The 19191-nt window shown below is 41.0% G+C and overlaps 1 long non-coding RNA gene across 1 annotated transcript in view; it reads left to right on the top strand.

Annotated features, from left to right (window-relative positions):
• The first annotated feature begins 5776 nt into the window (after positions 1-5776).
• The window catches only part of LOC112657988 (uncharacterized), a 30918-nt gene continuing 17503 nt past the window's right edge, over positions 5777-19191 (top strand). Inside the window, exon 1 of the long non-coding RNA XR_003135421.3 lies at positions 5777-5878. This is a non-coding gene — a long non-coding RNA (uncharacterized LOC112657988). The remainder of the gene's footprint in view (positions 5879-19191) is intronic.

Below are 19191 nucleotides of genomic sequence, written 5' to 3'. Positions count from 1 at the left end.
AACATGCCACTTTGCATTATAAATATTAAATGTCTACTCTTTTGCATATCATTACTATATCAGACTTTGTTCATGTGCATGAGAAAGATTGAAAACAATTCCTCCAATATATAACAAATACCATCAGCAAGCCATTTTGAAAGAAATTGCTACTACTCTATGCTGTAATTGAAATTTAATGTTCCGAGGACAAACTTTGCACTCTCCCACTCCTCCTGAAAACCATTCCCCCAAATGTCATTTTTAACCTCCCTTTACGAAATGCAATTAATGGTTTTTATTTTCCCCCCATCGGCAAGGAGTCCTCTGTAGTATTTGGCAGCATTAGTAGTTTTTGAATTACTATTGTATTCCAGGCATTGTTCTGCATACTTTCAAGTATGATCTCCCTTAAGCCTTACAACATCCCTACAAAGCAGGTACTTTTCGACAGTCCCATTTTTAAGATGGGGGAATGGAAGCACGCACAGGTTAAGTGGCCCAAACTAACCCAGCTAGGTAAGCTATGGCATCTGAGTTTGTGTTCAGCCAATTCTATTCGAAAGGCCATGCTCTTGTCCAACAAAGAATCCAAGTCAACATCTCCAAGCTGCTGTGCTACCTGGAGTGACTTCCTGCTGCATCATGTCCTATGTGTCCTCTGCTGCTTTCTCAGTTTTGCTGCCCATTCTTCCCTACGGATAAATAAGCCCAGGACGTGGAGTTAAAGATCATCTTCATGACAATGAAGGCTCAGTCTGTATCTGAAAGAGCACATGTAAAATACTTGCTCCGTGTTTAATAAATGATACCATTGTTATTATTCTATCATATAAGAGTAGTGCTGTATACTCTTGAAAGTGCTTCAAGGGCACCTGGGTAGCTGAGTTGGATAGGTGTCAGCCTTGAGCTCAGGTCGTGATCTCAGGGTCCTGGGATCGAGCCCCACACTGGGAGAACCAGCGGGGAGCCTGGTTCTCCCTCTCCCTCTTGCCTGGCTCATACTCTCTCTCTTTCTCAACTGAATAAATAAAATCTTAAAAAAAAAAAAAAAGAAAAGAAAAGAAAAGAAAAGAAAAGAAAAGAAAAGAAAAGAAAAGAAAAAGAAAAAGAAAGTGCTTCGATACAATTTTTTGTTTGATCCTCAAACTCTACATGTTCAAGATCAAGTTTATTATATTTTCTCCCAACATTGTTGGCCTTCCTGTTCTTTCAGGTCACTACCTTCCTCTTATGCTCAAACCTGAATCATCTTGAACTCCTCTTTCCTCCTTAGTCTCCACATTCGATCTGTGGATGCTTGCTCCCACAGGTTTCACTTCCACCAAACTTTGGGGCCCCTCTCCTCCTTTCCATTTTCCCAAAAGGCAGCTAAAGCACCATTTCAAGAATATCATCCCCGTAACTCAAAAACCTTCAACGGTTCCCTACAGCTACACATTAAGTACCAACTCCTGAGTCAAACACTCAGACTTCTTTATGTCTTCACTCTACCTTTCAGCAGTAATTCAAGCTAATCTACTATGTGTATCCTATACTCATTCACATTAGATAGCATTTATATTCCTCTTTAAGCAAAGGGGACAACTGCAGGGTTTCAGACATAAAATCACACATATTTTGTCAGTGTCAGACTTTTTTTTAATGGGTGACTTCAGAGTAATTTGACCCCAGAATCCTTTATAACATTTTGAAAATATCAGCCAAGATTATTTTATCAAAAGAAGTATATCATGAAACTAGTCTCCATGCTCAAATATACAAAATAATCCCCACATTTTAATACAGAGAACTGTTCCTTCCATTCCAAATAGCAGTAGAAAAGGGAAAGAGAAAGTTACAGAATACAGTTGGCTACTGAAGCTGTGAAAACCCTCCTTAGCTGTTCTCCCCTGTCCTAATAAAAGGGTAGGGTTCCCAAATAGGAAACGTGTGAGTCAGAAGGAATGTAATCATGACATCCGGTGAGGTATGAACAGAGTTACCCTGAATGGTGAAAGCAGTGTAAGAGTGGTGAGAACAGGTAGCATGTTTTTTCTTAGGCTTTGATTTGTTTAATAACGTACTCAGATGAATCATCTTTAAGCCTAATTTTGGTAATACTATTTAAATTCTACACTTTTAAAGAAGTAAAAATTACCTTATTCTCAATGTTAAACGCCTGTTTTACCACACAACCAAGGCACCAAAGTGCCCCCTGGTGGCCGACTATCATTATTGCAGGTTCATAATAACCCCTTTGAGGGTTCTCCAATATTATTATCCTTTGCTTAGTCTGGAGAGACTCTACTGCCTATATCGTGCTGTTTCAGGGGTCTATTAGTTCTAATTTTCTACCTACCTTTTAAAAATCCCTTGCCGCCTAGCCAATGCCTAATATTCTTCTGGTAGTGCTTTATTGCTTTGTCACAAGAGCATGGGGAGAGAGAGAACGCTATGTGTCATTTGTACCTTGATGTAAACAGGTTACTCCATGCGTGAAGGAGTTCGTGACTCTTCGCTGAGAAGTATTTGGACAGCAGAGATACATTCTAAGGCCTTCGAATGGAAGAAGGTATTGCTGGCAAAGGCGAGGGAGAGGCACAAAATGGAGCAACTAGAGACACCAAAGATAAATTTTGTCCATCTCTGTGTTTCCTTTGGTTAAATCATAGTCAGCTTTGGGAAGGAATAGCTTTAGAGCAAGCAAAGATATTTTGGTGAAAAATGACAAAGAGCCTTAACCTGAGCATAGGCACTTGGACAGATGGGAGTTGGGAGAGAAACCATCCCTCCTGGGTGCCTCTGTACTTCACCTCCACTACTGTCAGCAGTAGTAAACTATTCTGCAACGTGTCCTGGGAAATGTGTTTAACCTAGTTCTCAGCACATGGCACTAAGATTTTTTTGCTTATTTGCCTCAGGCTCAGAAGAGCTACATGACCTGGTTACAGTTTAACACAAGCCATTGACTAAGTGATTTCTCTAATTTCCTTAGGGGGAGAAAAACCTTATAATAAAAATCAGATCCTAAGAATCCCAATCTAATGTTAATACTGGGAAGATCTCTGTTATACTCAACAACTGGTTTGGGAGATCTGCGAGTGATGCTTGTTTTCTAAGGAGAAGGAGGATTGGGCCAGGAAGGCCAAGCCGTAGGATTTTATCCTTTCACATCCCAGATTCTAGCACTGACTCAGCTATGCAGACGCCCAAATCCCAAAAGATGCTTATACATCATACTGATTAATTCCAGGAGAGAAAAAAGGTGAATGTAGCCAATGATTGCCTTATCTTTTCCTAGATCAAAACTGGAAGAAATCCAATACTTCCCCATATCATAGGGTGCTGAGAGACTCAGCACAGTATTCATGTGCCCCTCTACAGCATCATAGGAGGATGTGCAATCTCAGACAATAGTTCCCTTTTTCAAAGAAATTCTACAAACTTTCTGAATCGTAACTCTTCATTGGACTTCCAAAATAATCTTTAAGAGATTGTTTGCAAACAGGAAATAACATGGAATTACACCTCATTGTCTCCTAAACCATCTCTTCTACTTGACATGGACAGTCATTTTGTTTTCCAGAAGTGGAAATCTATCTTTCTCAGTCTGACAAGACTGTTACTCCTTGAAGCTGTCTTGTCCAACACAATAGCCAGTAGTCACAGGTATCCATTGAGCTTTTGAAATGTGCCTAACATGAATTGAGATATGCTATATGTGTAAAATACACAACAGAATTTTTTAAAGATGTATTTATTTATTCATGAGAGACATAGAGAAAGAGAGGCAGAGACACAGGCAGAGGGAGAAGCAGGCTCCATGCAGGGAGGCGGATGTGGGACTGGATCCCAGATCCCAGGATCATGCCCTGAGCTGAAGGCAGACACTCAACCACTGAACCACCCAGGTGTTCCATACACAACAGATTTTGAAGCTTTACTAAGAAAAAAAATAATATAAAAATATCTCATTTGTTTTCTCACCTTGTTTACATGTTGAAATATTTTGAATATATTGAGATAAGTAGGATATATTACTAAAATTAAGTACACATGTTTCTATGTTTTTAATTTGGCTACTAGATCACTGAAAATTACATATGTAATTTTATTTCTACCATGAGGCTCAACTCTTGTTGCATTAGGATCGCTCAGAACTCTTGAAAACTCCAGAACACCCAAATCAGTATACCTGAAGTTAGGGCTCAAGATGGATATTTTTTTTTTTTGAAAGCTTCCAAGGTGATGTTAATATACAGCCAACATGGAGAGCTACAGCTCTATGTTCTGAAATTCTATGATTCTAAGACTCTCATGACTACTCATGCAGGTTAAAAGTTCAGAGTTGTTTTTTTCCTTATTCTGTATAATCAACTTTGTCTGTGCTGATCTATTTCTCCCTAAAGAAACAATGAGATGTTTTTCCGGCCATGCAAGTTAGAACTTTGTTTGTTTTATTTTTTAATGAAGTTCACATGCATCCAATACACAGCCAGGGCTGGGGAAAAGATGCATTGAACTTGGGATTTTAAGGTTGATGAGTAACATATAATCTTTCCTGAGGCTTCTTCTTACACTTGCCTTTTTCTTCATGGAAGCACCTGCTTTGTTCCTAATAACAAGGAATGCATTCACAGCACTTCCAGACTCGAATGTGCCTGAGAATCATAGGGGATCTGGTTCAAATGCAGATACTGATTCAGTAGGTCTGGGCGGGCTGGAATCTTGCATTTCTAACAGATGTCCAGGTAAGGCCCAGGCTGCTGGCTAATAGGCCACCTCGTGAGAAGCAAGGCATCAAGGCTTAGGGAATTAACTACATTTCACCTGGTGGGCAGGGCTTGTGCAGTTGCCCAGTCACACACAAGAAGTGGACAGCGTATTGACTCTGTTTTCTACAGCGTGCACAATGTTAAATGACATTTGCCCTGATTTGACCACTGAAGCATGGTGATGTGAGCACCTATGTTCTGTCTCTATAAATAGGAGCATCCTGAGAGAGAGATCACGTCTTCATCCCATCCATGAGACTTAACTCCCCCTCGGCCTTCTTCCTTCCGTCCTCAGGGTTGGAGGAGGAGCCTGTGGGCTTGGAGAGGGTGTTCCAGTAGGACTAACTTCATGTGTCTCCAGATCTCTGGGCATCCAATGACATGGGTTGAGATGGGAGTCCCAGGAAGCCCAAACTGCTCCCTGCTCTCTAGCCCCTTTGCCACCACTATCTGCCTTGGGTCCCCTAGGACTACTCACATCAGGTTTCTTATCCCTGACTGAATCTGTGGCCACAGAAGCCAGGCTCCTGGGTGGTCCCATGTCTCCAATTTTCTATTCCCCAGAAGGCTCTGCACATCTCATTCTGGCTCCACCTTCCAATAGCAGAGCCCTCCAGTGTGCCCTCTGGCCCCACAGTCCTTCTCTAGCAAAGTCAATCCTGAATGCTGCTTTCACTTAGGACCTCCTGAGGGCACTCCTCCCCTGTAGCACCCTCATGCAGCAGCCATGTTCACCCCTCATCCTTCCCAGCCCTGGCGGTGAGATGGGTGTCCTCCCTGACCCCCCAAATCCTGCCTCTACACCACTTCCCTCCTTCCTTGCTGGAGCTCCCCAGCGTTTTCTCTTATGCCATCACCTTACAGCCCTCACTACCTCACTTCATTGCGTGGCCCTCTCCTGGACTCCTCAGGCCCTCTGTGTGATTACTTCAGCTCCCGGCTCACTGTCCCTCCCTTTTGTACTACTTCTCTCCCTATTCTTGGTGATTTCAACACACAGAGATAGAGCATCCAACTGTCTCTCCTCTTAGTCACTTGAACTCCCCTTCCCCAGTCATCTCACTTGACCTCTTGCCTGGGCCCACCCTTCCCAAGGATCTATCTCCCAAACCAATAATTTCAACATCTCTGACTTAGTCAAGGTAGGATCAATACTTTGTAAACCATAAAATCAAATGAATAAGCACACTTTAAGTTTATTTATGGCTCATGGTATGCCACCCCGTAGCAGTTGGATGGAGAGCCTTCCACATGACAGTTTGGAGACCCAGGGTGGTTCCAACGGTTCCAACTCCCAACTTGAGGTGCAGCCTCATCTTGGCTGCATTCTTAGCATCCAACTGGCTGTCAGAATTGAGGGAGGGTTTGGGATTGCACGGTGGGGGCTAGGGGAGGTTGTGGGCCAGATCTAGAAATGGGCACATCACTTCCACCTCCATTCCATTTGCCAAAAGTAATTACTAGTCATATCTAACTGCAAGGAGGAATTAAAAAGGTAGTCCAGCCATGGGTGGTGGTGAACAACCACCCCACCATCCACATGCTCATTTTCATCCATCCCAGTCTCTGACTACTCACTTTCTAACCCTCCTATTCACTCCACTGGATGCCCCAACTACAACAAGCCTTCAGTCACTGGGACCATGGATCCCACTACCTCTTGCCATCCCTTGTCCTCTTCCCTGTTTCACCTGCTTAAATTATCTGGTCAATTATCGTAATGTTCCTTTGCTCCTTCTAGCTTCATCACTTGGCAAAATCTCAGCCCTAGTTAAATCCAGCAAACTGTGTCTGTACCTGAATGGCTAAATGTGGCTAGGGAAAAAGCTCAGCCACACTCCCTGATCCCCCTTCAAGTTCACGGTGATGAACATCTGTGAGCTGTTGCTGCTGCCAGGCAACCATGTTTGTTCCCATTCTCTCAGACTACTGTATAATAGCCATTCTCCCTGGCCTCCAATACCTTCTCTGCCATCCTCAATTTCAGATGATGACCGTTCTCTCTATTTCACTAAGAAAATTGAAGCCATCAGAAAAAAAAAAAAAAGAATCCACAGATCCACAGATTCAGCCACTATCCCCCACTGGCATCGGTCTGCATGTGTGCTGCCTTCCCACCTAATACAGAGATGGCCCATCCAGGCACACACCTCCCACCTGTGCTCTAGATCCATCCCTTCCCACCCACTCAAGGACATTCCCCCAGCAACTCCCTGCTCTTTCCTTGGCATCAGGAATCCTTCCTTTCCTTATTCTTTTCATCATCGCACGAAAGTGCTATGATCATTCCCATTAAAAAAGAAAAAAACAACAAAAATCTTCTCAGGGCATTAATTCTACTCAGCTCACTGCCATTCTTCTATTCTGTCTCCAAGCTGGATTTAACCTGCTCTGCATGGCAGACCAACTCTGTCCCGGTAATTCATGTCCCCCCCCTCATGAAACCCAAGGGGCACTTCTCAGTCCTCTACCCTGAACCACAAGCAGCACCTGGCCCAGTGTCCTCTCACCTCACCAGGCCTTCTTCATCATTATCCTTTACTGGCTCCTCAGTGTCTCCCAGAACTCTTAAGGAGCCCCAGAGCTCAGTCCATGCATTTTGTCCATTCTCTGTCTACACTCACCAGTGTCCCCAAGCCATTCCTGGCATTAACACCATCTATAGGGATGCCTGGGTGGCTCAGTGGTTGAGTGTCTGCCTTCAGCTCAGGGTGTGATCCCGGTCCTGGGATCAAGTCCCACATTGGGCTCGCTACAAAGAGCCTGCTTCTCCCTCTTCCTATGTCTATGTTCCTGTCTCTCTCTGTGTGTCTCTCATGAATAAATAAATAAAATCTTTAAAAAAAAATAAACACTACCTATACACTGATGGCTCCCCACATGTACCCCTCCATCCCAGATACTCTTCCTAACTCCACGTCCAAGGCCTCCTAGACATCTCCACTTGGCGGACTCAAAGCAAACTCCAGTATTCCTCCCCAAACTGGCTTCACTCACAGTCTTCCCATCTTGGAAGCAACTCTAGTTTTTTAGTTGCTCAGGCAAAAACAAACAAAAGACAAAACAAAACAAAAAACTCAAAGAACAAAATTTTATAAAGACTTTGAGTCAGTAATTCCATTCTTTCTCTTACACCCAATTCAACCTGTCAGGAAACCCTGCCAAATCTTTCCTCTAAAATATATCCATTTCTCACCATTTCTACTGCTGCCATTTTAGTTCAAAGTGCCAAGAGTCTCCCCTGGATTCTTACAGAAGCTTCCTCATTTGTTTCCTCCTTTGTGCCTTGACTCTCCTACAGTCTATTCTCAATGCTGCAACCAAAGTGATCCTGTTATAACATAAGCCCTCTCCTCCCCCATCCTGACCCCCCAGGGTCTCTCTGTCTCACTCAGTGTAACAAAGTCCTGCAAAGTCCTACAAGACCTGACATAATCTGGCCATTTTTTCCCTTCAACCCCATCTCCCATTGATCAACCCCTGTCACTTCACTGAGACTGCCCTGGCCTCTTTGGTGTTCTTCAGATATACCCTGTGTGCCTCAGGGCTTTTGCACTGGCTGGTTCCTCTTCCTGGAATGTTCTTGTCCCAGATACCCACATAGTAAAACTCCCTCATCTTCTTCAAGGACTTGCTCAATGCATCTCCTTAACTGTTTTATATAAAATACCTTAAAATAGCATTTTATCACATTCTAACATTTTATGATTTACTTACTATGTTTACTTTTTACCGCTTCTCTCTCCTCATTAGAATGTGAGCTCAAAGAAAGAAGGGATTTTTATCTAGTTGTATATCCTAACACCTAGAGCAGTGCTCAATAAATATTTCCTGAATGAAATCAATCATATCTCCATGGTGTTTAGCCCAGTAGGCACTTAATAAATTTTTATTGCACAAGCAACTTAAATCATTCTACAACCTTTATTTTAGAAAGGTTGCACTTTATTTGAGAATGTCTAAAGCTGTCCAGCAGGAAGTCATTTTAAAATATAGATAAACTGGAAAAGTACATGGAAGAGTTATCTCATGCAAATGAAGTACTGGCAGTCCCATCTTTCACACCTTCACATTTGTTGTTCCAGGCATTTAAAGCTGACTAATTAGCACCAAGACCTCAATCTTGTGCCTTTCATCTAGCCATTTGCTAGGATCGATGTCCAACATAAACACTATCATCCTTTACCTGTTTTTCATGTCTCTGTTTCCCTAACCATCTCCTGGTTGAGTTCACTTACACCCACACCTAATAACAAAGAAAAAAAGGAGAAAGGATGGGAAAGAAGACAGGATAGTGTCAGCAGAGAAAGAGGTGAATAAAAAAGCCACCTACCCCATCTTGTTGCTTATATAAATCAAACCAATCATGCTCAACTCTGCTTGAGTTTTATGATCATCTGTAAGCTTTCTTGCTTGATTTTTTTTTTTTTGAGAGATAGAGAGTTGCACAAGCAGGGAGCAGGGTGGGGGGACAGAGACAGAGGGAGAGGAAGGGAGAGAATCGCAAGCAGACTCCACACTGAGAGCAGAGCCCTATATGGGACTCCATTTCACAACCCAGCGATCATGACCTGAGTCAAAACCAAGAGTTGGACGCTTAACTGACTGAGCCACCCAGGTGCCCCCACCTATAAGCTTTCTAAAACCACAGATGCTTGGAACCCACTGTAGACTTGCTCAGTCAGAGTCCCCAACAGTCAGGTCCAGGTGTGTGTGTATTGCTAAATCTAACCGTAGACTATTCTGATGTGCAGCCAGGTTTGAGCACTACCAAATGAGGTACTTCGCATTATATCATTTCATCTTCAAACAGCCACAGAAAGTAGGTATTTTGATCTTCATTTTTTAGATGAGGAAGCCAAGTCTCAGAGGCTAAAAATTTGTCCAAGGTCATACAGTTATGAAGTGACAGAAAAAAGGTTCAAATTCAAGCCTTCCTAGCAATACACCAAGCCTGAGGCTACACATATTATGCGCTTGCTTTTTCATTCATTCACAAAGTATGTATTTATTTATTTATTTATTTATTTATTTATTTATTTATTTATTTTTAATTTTGTATATTTTTTATTGGAGTTCGTTTGCCAACATATAGCATAACATCCAGTGCTCATCCCGTCAAGTGCCCCCCTCAGTCCCCATCACCCAGTCACCCCACCCCCCCCACCTCCCCTTCCACTGCCCCTTGTTCATTTCCCTGAGTTAGGAGTCTCTCATGTTCTGTCATCCTCACTGATATTTCCCACTCATTTTCTCTCCTTTCCCCTTTATTCCCTTTCACTGTTTTTTATATTCCCCAAATGAATGAGACCATATAATGTTTGTCCTTCTCCAATTGACTTAATTCATTCAGCATAATACCCTCCAGTTCCATCCTCGTTGAAGCAAATGGTGGGTATTTGTCATTTCTAATGGCTGAGTAATATTCCATTGTATACATAGACCACAGCTGCTTTATCCACTCATCTTTGGATGGACACCGAGGCTCCTTCCACAGTTTGGCTATTGTGGACATTGCTGCTATAAACATTGAGGTGCAGGTGTCCCAGCATTCCACTGCATCTGTATCTTTGGGGTAAATCCCCAGCCATGCAATTGCTGGGTTGTAGGGCAGATCTATTTTTAACACTTTGAGGAACCTCCACACAGTTTTCTTTTTTTTTTTTTTCACACAGTTTTCCAGAGTGGCTGTACCAGTTCACATTCCCACCAACAGTGCAAGAGGGTTCCCCTTTCTCCACATCCTCTCCAATATTTGTTGTTTCCTGTCTTGTTAGTTTTCCCCATTCTCACTGGTGTGAGGTGGTATCTCATTGTAGTTTTGATTTGTATTTCCCTGATGGCAAGGGATGCAGAGCATTTTCTCATGTACTTGTTGGCCATGTCTATGTCTTCTTTGGTGAAATTACTGTTCATGTCTTTTGCCCATTTCATGACTGGATTGTTTGTTTCTTTGGTGTTGAGTTTAATAAGTTCTTTATAGATCTTGGAAACTAGTCCTTTATCTGATACGTCATTTGCAAATATCTTCTCCCATTCTGTAGGTTGTCTTTTAGTTTTGTTGACTGTGCAGAAGCTTTTTATCTTGATGAAATCCCAATAATTCATTTTCACTTTTGTTTCCCTTGCCTTCATAGATATATCTTGCAAGAAGTTTCTGTGGCCAAGTTCAAAAAGGGTGTTGCCTGTGTTCTCCTATAGGACTTTGATGGATTCTTGTCTCACATTTAGATCTTTCATCCATTTTGAGTTTATCTTTGTGTATGGTGTAAGAGAATGGTCCAGTTTCATTCTTCTGCATGTGGCTGTCTAATTTTCCCAGCACCATTCATTGAAGAGACTGTCCTTTTTCCAGTGGATGGTCTTTCCTGCTTTGTCGAATATTAGTTGACCATAGAGTTGAGGGCCCAATTTCTGGGTTCTCTATTCTGTTCCATTGATCTATGTGTCTGTTTTTGTGCCAGTACCACACTGTCTTGATGACCACAGCTTTGTAATACAACCTGAAATCTGGCATTGTGATGCCCCCAGCTATGGTTTTCTTTTTCAATATTCCCCTGGTTATTCAGGATCTTTTCTGATTCCACACAAATCTTAAGATGGTTTGTTCCAACTCTCTGAAGAAAGTCCATGGTATTTTGATAGGGATTGCATTAAATGTGTAAATTGTCCTGGGTAGCATTGACATTTTCACAATATTAATTCTTCCAATCCATGAACATGGAATATTTCTTTCATCTCTTTGTGTCTTCCTCAATTTCTTGCAGAAGTGTTCTGAGTTTTTAGGGTATAGATCCTTTACCTCTTTGGTTAGGTTTATTCCTAGGTATCTTATGCCTTTGGGTGCAACTGTAAATGGGATTGACTCCTTAATTTCTCTTTCTTCAGTCTCATTGCTAGTGTATAGAAATGCCACTGATTTCTTGGCATTGATTTTGTATCCTGCCACATTGCCAGATTGCTGTATGAGTTCTAGCAATCTTGGGGTGGAGTCTTTTGGGTTTTCTAGGTACAGTATCACGTCATCTGCAAAGAGGGAGAGTTTGACTTCTTCTTTGCCAATTTGAATGCCTTTTATTTCTTTTTGTTGCCTGATTGCTGAGGCTAGGACTTCTAGTGCTGTGTTGAATAGCAGTGGTGAGAGTGGACATCCCTGTCGTGTTCCTGATCTTAGGGGAAAGGCTCCCAGTGTTTTCCCATTGACAATGATATTTGCTGTGAGCTTTTCGTATATGGCTTTTAAGATGTTGAGGAATGTTCCCTCTATCCTTACACTCTGAAGAGTTTTGATCTGGAATGGATGCTGTATTTTGTCAAATGCTTTCTCTGCATCTATTGAGAGGATCATATGGTTCTTGTTTTTTCTCTTGTTGATATGATCTATCATGTTGATTGCTTTGAGCGTTGAACCAGCTTGCATCCCAGGGATAAATCCGTGTTGGTCATGGTGAATAATCTTCTTAATGTACTGTTGGATCCAACTGGCTAGTATCTTGTTGAGAATTTTTGCATCTGTGTTCATCGGGGGTATTGGTCTATAATTTTCCTTTTTGATGGGATCTTTGGTTTTGGAATTAAGGTAATGTTGGCCTCATAGAACGAATTTGGAAGTATTCCATCTCTTTCTATCTTGCGGAACAGCTTTAGTAGAATAGGTATTGTTTCTTCTTTAAATGTTTGATAGAATTCCCCTGGGAAGCAATCTGGCCCTGGACTTTTGTGTTTTGGGAGGTTTTTGATGACTGCTTCAATTTCCTCGCTGGTTATTGGCCTGTTCAGGTTTTCTATTTCTTCCTGTTCCAGTTTTGGTAGTTTGTGATTTTCCAGAAATGTGTCCATTTCTTCTAGATTGTCTAATTTATTGTCATATAGCTGCTCATAATATGTTTTTATAATCGTTTGTATTTCCTTGGTATTGGTAGTGATCTCTGCTTTTTCATTTGTGGTTTTATTAATTAGGGTCTTTTCTCTTTTGTTTTTAATAAGGCTGACTAATGGCTTATCTATCTTATTAAGTCTTTCAAAGAACCAAATCCTGGTTTTGTTGATCTGTTCTACAGTCTTCTGGTCTCTATTTCATTGAATTCTGCTCGAATCTTTATTAACTCTCTTCTTCTGTTGGGTGTAGGTTTTATTTGCTGTTCTTTCTTCAGTTCCTTTAGGTGCAAGGTTAGCTTGTGCATTTGAGTTTTTTCCAATTTTTTTAGGGATGCTTGTATTGTGATGTATTTCCCTCTCAGGACTGCTTTTGCTATATCCCAAAGATTTTGAATGGTTGTATCTTCATTCTCAGTAGTTTCCATGAATCTTTTTAATTCTTCTCTAGTTTCCTGGTTGACCCTTTCATCTTTTAGCAGGATGGTCTTTAACCTCCACGTGTTTGAATTTCTTCCAAATTTCTTCTTGTGATTTAGTTCCAGTTTCAAAGTATTATGGTCTGGGTATCATTATGGTCTGAAAATATGCAGGGAACAATCCCAATCCTTCGGTATCAGTTGAGACTTGATTTGTGACCCAGTATGTGGTCTATTCTGGAGAAAGTTCCATGTGCACTTCAGAAGAATGTGTATTCAGTTGTGTTTGGATGTAAAGTTCTGTAAATATCTGTGAAATCCATTTGGTCCAGTGTATCATTTAAAGCTCTTGTTTCTTTGGAGATGTTGTGTTTAGAAGACCTGTCAATTGTAGAAAGCGCTACATTCAAGTCACCAAGAATAAGTGTATTATTATCTAAGTTTGTCTTAACTTTGGTTATTAATTGATTGATATACTTGGCAGCTCCCACATTAGGAGCATAAATATTCATGATTGTTAGGTCCTCTTGTTGGATAGATCCTTTAAGTATGATATAGTGTCCCTCTTCATCCCTTACTACGGTCTTTGGGATAACTTTATTTATCTGATATGAGGATGGCTACCCCTGCTTTCTTTTGAGGACCATTTGAATGGTAAATCGTTATCCAACCTTTCATTTTCAGGCTGTAGGTGTCCTTATGTCTAAAATGAGTCTTTTGTTGACAGCAAATAGATGGGTCTCACTTTTTTATCCAGTCTGAAATGCTGCGTCTTTTGATGGGATCATTAAGCCCATTCATGTTTAGAGTTACTATTGAAAGATATGAATTTAGTGTCATCATAATACCTATTCATTCCCTGTTTTTGTGGCTTATTTCTTTGGGCTTCCTCTTTCTTTTACAGAGTACCCCTTAATATTTCTTGCAGAGCTGGTTTGGTGATCACATATTCTTTCAGTATCTGCCTATCTTGGAAGCTCTTTATCTCTCCTTCTATCCTGAATGAGAGAGAGCCTTGCTGGATAGAGTATTCCTGGCTGCATGTTCTTCTCATTTAGGACCCTGAATATATCCTGCCAGCCTTTTCTGGCCTGCCAGGTCTCTGTGGAGAGGTCTGCAGTTAATCTAATATTTCTCCCCATATAAGTTAGGGATCTCTTGTCTCTTGCTGCTTTAAGGATTTTCTCTTTATCTTTGGAATTTGCAAGTTTCACTATGAAATGTCGAGGTGTTGAACGGTTTTTATTGATTTCAGGGGGGAACCTCTCTATCTCCTGGATCTGAATGCCTGTTTCCCTCCCCAAATTAGGGAAGTTCTCAGCTATGATTTGTTCAAATATGCTTTCTGGTCCTCTGTCACTTTCAGTGCCCTCCGGAACCCAAGTAAATGTAGATTTTTTTCCTTCTGAGGCTGTAATTTATTTCCCTTAACCTTTCCTCATGGTCTTTTAATTGTTTTCCTCTTTTTTCCTCAGCTTCCTTCCTTGCCATCAATTTGTCTTCTTTGTCACTCACTTGTTCTTCTACCTCATTAACCCTCCTCATTAGGACCTCCAGTTTGGATTGCATCTCATTTAACTGGTTTTTAATTTCAACCTGATTAGATCTAAATCCTGCAGTCATGAAGTCTCTTGAATCCTTTATGCTTTCTTCCTGAGCCACCAGTAGTTTTATAGTTGTGCTTCTGAATTGGTTTTCTGACATTGAATTGTAATCCAAATTCTGTAACTCTGTGGCAGAGAGGACTGTTTTTAATTCTTTCTTTTGTGGTGAGTTCTTCTTTCTAGTCATTTTGCTCAGTGTAGAGTGGCTAAAAACGAGTTGTACTTGTTAGAAATGCAAACTCTTCTCTCTTTAGTGTTCCACTTTCAATCTGAGGTTGAATTCGTAGGTTTTCAGGATGATTTGAAAGTTATCTAGGTAAGTTGATGAGGACAGGTGACTTGGGGACCCTACTCCTCTGCCATCTTGCCCCGCCCCCATTCACAAAGTATTTCTTGAGTAGCCACCAAGAACTAAAAACTAGCAAGCTGAGCAGTCATAGCACCTTCATGAAAGTTATGGTAGAGCAAGAAACAAGTCAACTCACACTCATGCTTCCATTCTTGTATCTAAACATTTGTTATAATGACCATTTACTCCTCCAAGTATTCAACAAATATTTATTCACAAGTATATACATGGTGAGTACTTTGAAGAAAAATAGATGGACTCAACCTGAGAGATTTACCTGTGAGGGGCTGCTTCAAAAGGTTTTGCTGCAGTGGACTCCCTACACTGGGTCTATCAGATGGGAAGGAGCCAGCTATGAGAACAATGACAAGGGATGCCTGGGTGGCTTAGTGGTTTGGCGCCTGCCTTTGGCCCAGGGTATGATCCTGGAGTCCCAGGATGGAGTCACACATTGGGCTCCCTGCGTGGAGCCTGCTTCTCCCTCTGCCTATGTCTTTGCCCTCCTCTCTCTCTGCCTCTCTCTCTGTCTCTCATGAATAAATAAATAAAATCTTTAAAAAAACAGAGAGAGAACAATGACAAGAAGGGCAACAGAGGAAGAAGGGGATAGGATAGATGGATCTGTAGGGCAGAAAGGAGCTCCAAGGGACAGCAGCAAGATGACTGGCAGGCACATGGCTAGTGTCAGCATGTAGCTTTCTGAAGGAAAAACAAGTGCAATATACATATTTTATGAACAGATACTAAATTTAAGCCAACTGGCTCACACAAAGCCACAGATACTGATATAGAGCAACAGGAAAGAAAAACAGCAAGGCAGGAGGAAGGCAGAAACAAAGTCCTGGACCATTTCAGACTCTTCATGCAAAAAGCAGACACTTGAACGGCACTCTCTAAATTGTGTTCTGCAAGGCATATCATTCATCTTTTCAACAAATGTCTAGTACGTGCCTATGTGGTGACATGCTCTTCTAGACTCTGGGGGCCCAGTGGCAAATAAGAAAACTCTCTTTCCCTCCTCTCTCATCACTGAACACATTCTGACTGTCTGGTTGGGATTTTTTCTTCCTTATCTTGCCAGATGCCTCTTTGGGAGTCTTTAAATACAAAATGGGAAGCAGAGGAGGGCAAGAGAGGCAGAGATGAAGCTAGAAGAAGATACTCCCCTCCTTCTGCCCACCAAGGATTTTTAAGAAAGAGATAATGTTGCAGTGTGTGAGGAAAACAAACAGCAGAGAAAAGCAAGTTTTAAGAAATAGGAAGAAATAACAGAGCTAACGTGCATTGCATTCTTATTATATACCTGGCAATATTTCAAACATTCACATGTATCATCTCATTTAAAACCTCATGATGATGCTCTGAGGCAGAAACTATAATCCATTTTACAGATGAGAAAACTGAAATGCAAAGAAGCTGAGTAACTTGCCCAGGATTACACAGCTGGTTGGTGGCCAGACTGGGATTTGGACCTTGTTGGGGTGGCCCCAGGGCTCATGTTCTTTTCCATTCCACTGTACCTCATCTTGACACAAACTTCTCTTGACCAGCAAAGCCCTTTATGTATTCACATAATGTAAAACTAAAAACTGTTTTTCTGATTTTCTTCTCTTTCAAACTTTCCATGAGACGATAGAGCATAGACTCAAAAAAAACTGCACAAAGTGTACATATAATGGATTTGTATAAAGGTGAACACCTTAGCAACCACCATCCCCAAATCAAGAAATAGAACTTTGCCAGCCACCCTGAAAGCCCTTGAAGTGTCTGTCCCATGCTGGTCCATGTGGCTTCTTCACAAATGTACCTCCTATCCTAACTTTTATAGGAATCCTATCCTTGTGTTACTTTGCAGTTTTATCACATAAGCATTTGTCCCTAGATGCTATAGTATCTAGATATATGCTATAGTAAAGCATTACCCATTTGTAAATTTGACATGTCTCTTAAGTCTTTTATATTCCATAGGTTCCTTCCTCCATCTCTTTCTTTTGCCTGCAACTACTCTGGAAGTTTGGCTCATAGTCCTCCTACCTTCAGGACTTTGCTGATTATACATGCATGGGGTAGTTCACCATGTTCCTCTGTCCTACAAATGAGCAGTTGGATCCAGAGGACTGTTCAGTCCTCGGTTTAATCTTTTGCAAGATTTTGGTTTTGATTTGTTCTCTCCTCAAGAGCCCCTGTGATGTCTGCGTGTCTCTCTTTTTGTGATAGTAACAGCTGTTGATGTTATACTAATTCAGAGGGGGTGCAGAATGGCAATATTCTACTTCTAGCATTTCTTTTCTACTGATGAATCCATCTGTCAGAACACTTTTATAGATATATGCTTTCCCTCATCTACTATTTGGTTACTTGGTGATACCATTCACCTAGGAAAAGCAGAATAAATGATTCTATCCCTTCATCTATCAATTTTCACAAAAATAACTGGTTTCCTATCATACTCCAAAGGGGATCAATTTTTTTAAACTATCATTATGAAGTCATGGATTTAAAGTTATTTGATGGTTTGGGGAGTCTGGGTTGCTCAGTTGGTTAAGCATCTGACTCTTGGTTTTGGCTCAGATCATGATCTCAGGCTAATGAGATCAAGCCCTGTATCAGGTTCCACACTCAGCAGGAGTCTGCTTGAATATTCTCTCCCTCTGCCCCTTCCCATGCTCCTGCTATCTTGCTCTCTCTAAAATAAATAAATAAATTTTTAAAAATGAATGAATAAATAATTTGATGGGTTCCAAATAATGATAATTATTATCTGTTTTAAAGCTCAAAATTTCCCCTCCTTGGCCACCAGAAGTCTCTTCAAGTTGGCTCCAGAGTGTTTTTTACATAATCCTGGTGATCTTTGATAGCTTCTTCATGCTCTAGTATGACAAGATGTTCCAGACACATGTCCTTCATTTCCCACCCCAAACCTGGAAGTAGCTATTTCTCTAGATTCCTTTAGGGGAAAGTGATAGTTCAAGACTACAATCTGGGCACTAGGGATGCTCACTTACCAGATGATCATTGTTTCCAGGTCTTTTCAATGAGCAGAGCTTGGAAACATGCGTGCATACACACATATATACATACACATACACATACTTTGAGTTTGTTAGACTCAATAAAAGGGTACTCTGGTAATATTGCACATTTTGTCCCTCGTCTTATTTGCCTAGACTCCCCACTCAGTATAGCCCACTGAGAAGCTATTGGTATGAAGCCCATTTCAGTATTTTTGGGGCTGTGGGGACAAAGAAAATAGTTGTTCTTCAACTCGAGTTTAGGGATCCAGCTCCCATTTCAATACTTTTTTCTCTCTCATATATTCATTCAGAAAAATCTCTGCTCATCCATACTATCCTTTGAAGTCTATTTATATTTTCCAAATGTCAAAATTGCATCAGATAATCCTTTTGGAGGACTGTTTCAGATGTAATTTGTTGCAGAAAAGAAGAGGAAATGTTATCCTGGAGGCCAGACCACCTGCACTTTGCTCTAGCTCTGTGAGTTTGCTAGTTGCAAGTCAAACCGAAGAATGAGCTGCACAGATTGCTAACAACACCTCTTCTTACAAAGGAAATTAACAAAAAGATGGCTCTGAATCCAAATTTGGCTTAAGCTCTGAACTATAGAAGGACAAGTACAAGGGACTTTTGAGAGGCACTAGATTAAGAAAGGATTTAATATATAATGAAAAGTATAAAAATAGGATGGCATATGCAAAAGAGTCAAGGGCAAATATTCAGTTACTGTCATATTCCCAAAAGAGAAAATGGAAAACATTTGCTTTAATACTTCTGTGATCATGAACACAGGTCCAATGTTTCAAGTAGTGCATGGCATAATACATGTGAAAGTCCTTTCTATGCTGCAATACACTATGCAAATGAGCTAACTATATTATTATTAAATATCATTTAATTAAATTGAAAGATTCTTTCAAAATTATCTTGACCAAGTCTATGTGTCTCTACATGTCGTTTTCAAATGAAAGGCAAAGGAACATTAGAACATCAGGCTGCCTGGCTCTGAGTGCCTGCAGGGAGGCCAACAATATGACTCTGTGATCATCATTATCTTCATAAAAAGAAAGATCTAGAGGTTGAAACAGGGCCAACCTCCCAGGCTTCCCACTGACAAAAAGCACAAAGTCAAAAATCTTCCTATGCTCACAAGTCCACACACGCCTTTCATTATTTACCAGAACTCAGGCCACA

Source organism: Canis lupus, chromosome 8, assembly GCF_003254725.2.
Source record: "Canis lupus dingo isolate Sandy chromosome 8, ASM325472v2, whole genome shotgun sequence".
Classification (NCBI taxonomy): Eukaryota; Metazoa; Chordata; class Mammalia; order Carnivora; family Canidae; genus Canis; species Canis lupus.
Note: the sequence above shows the minus strand (reverse complement) of the source record. Positions and strands in the feature narration are given on the sequence as shown.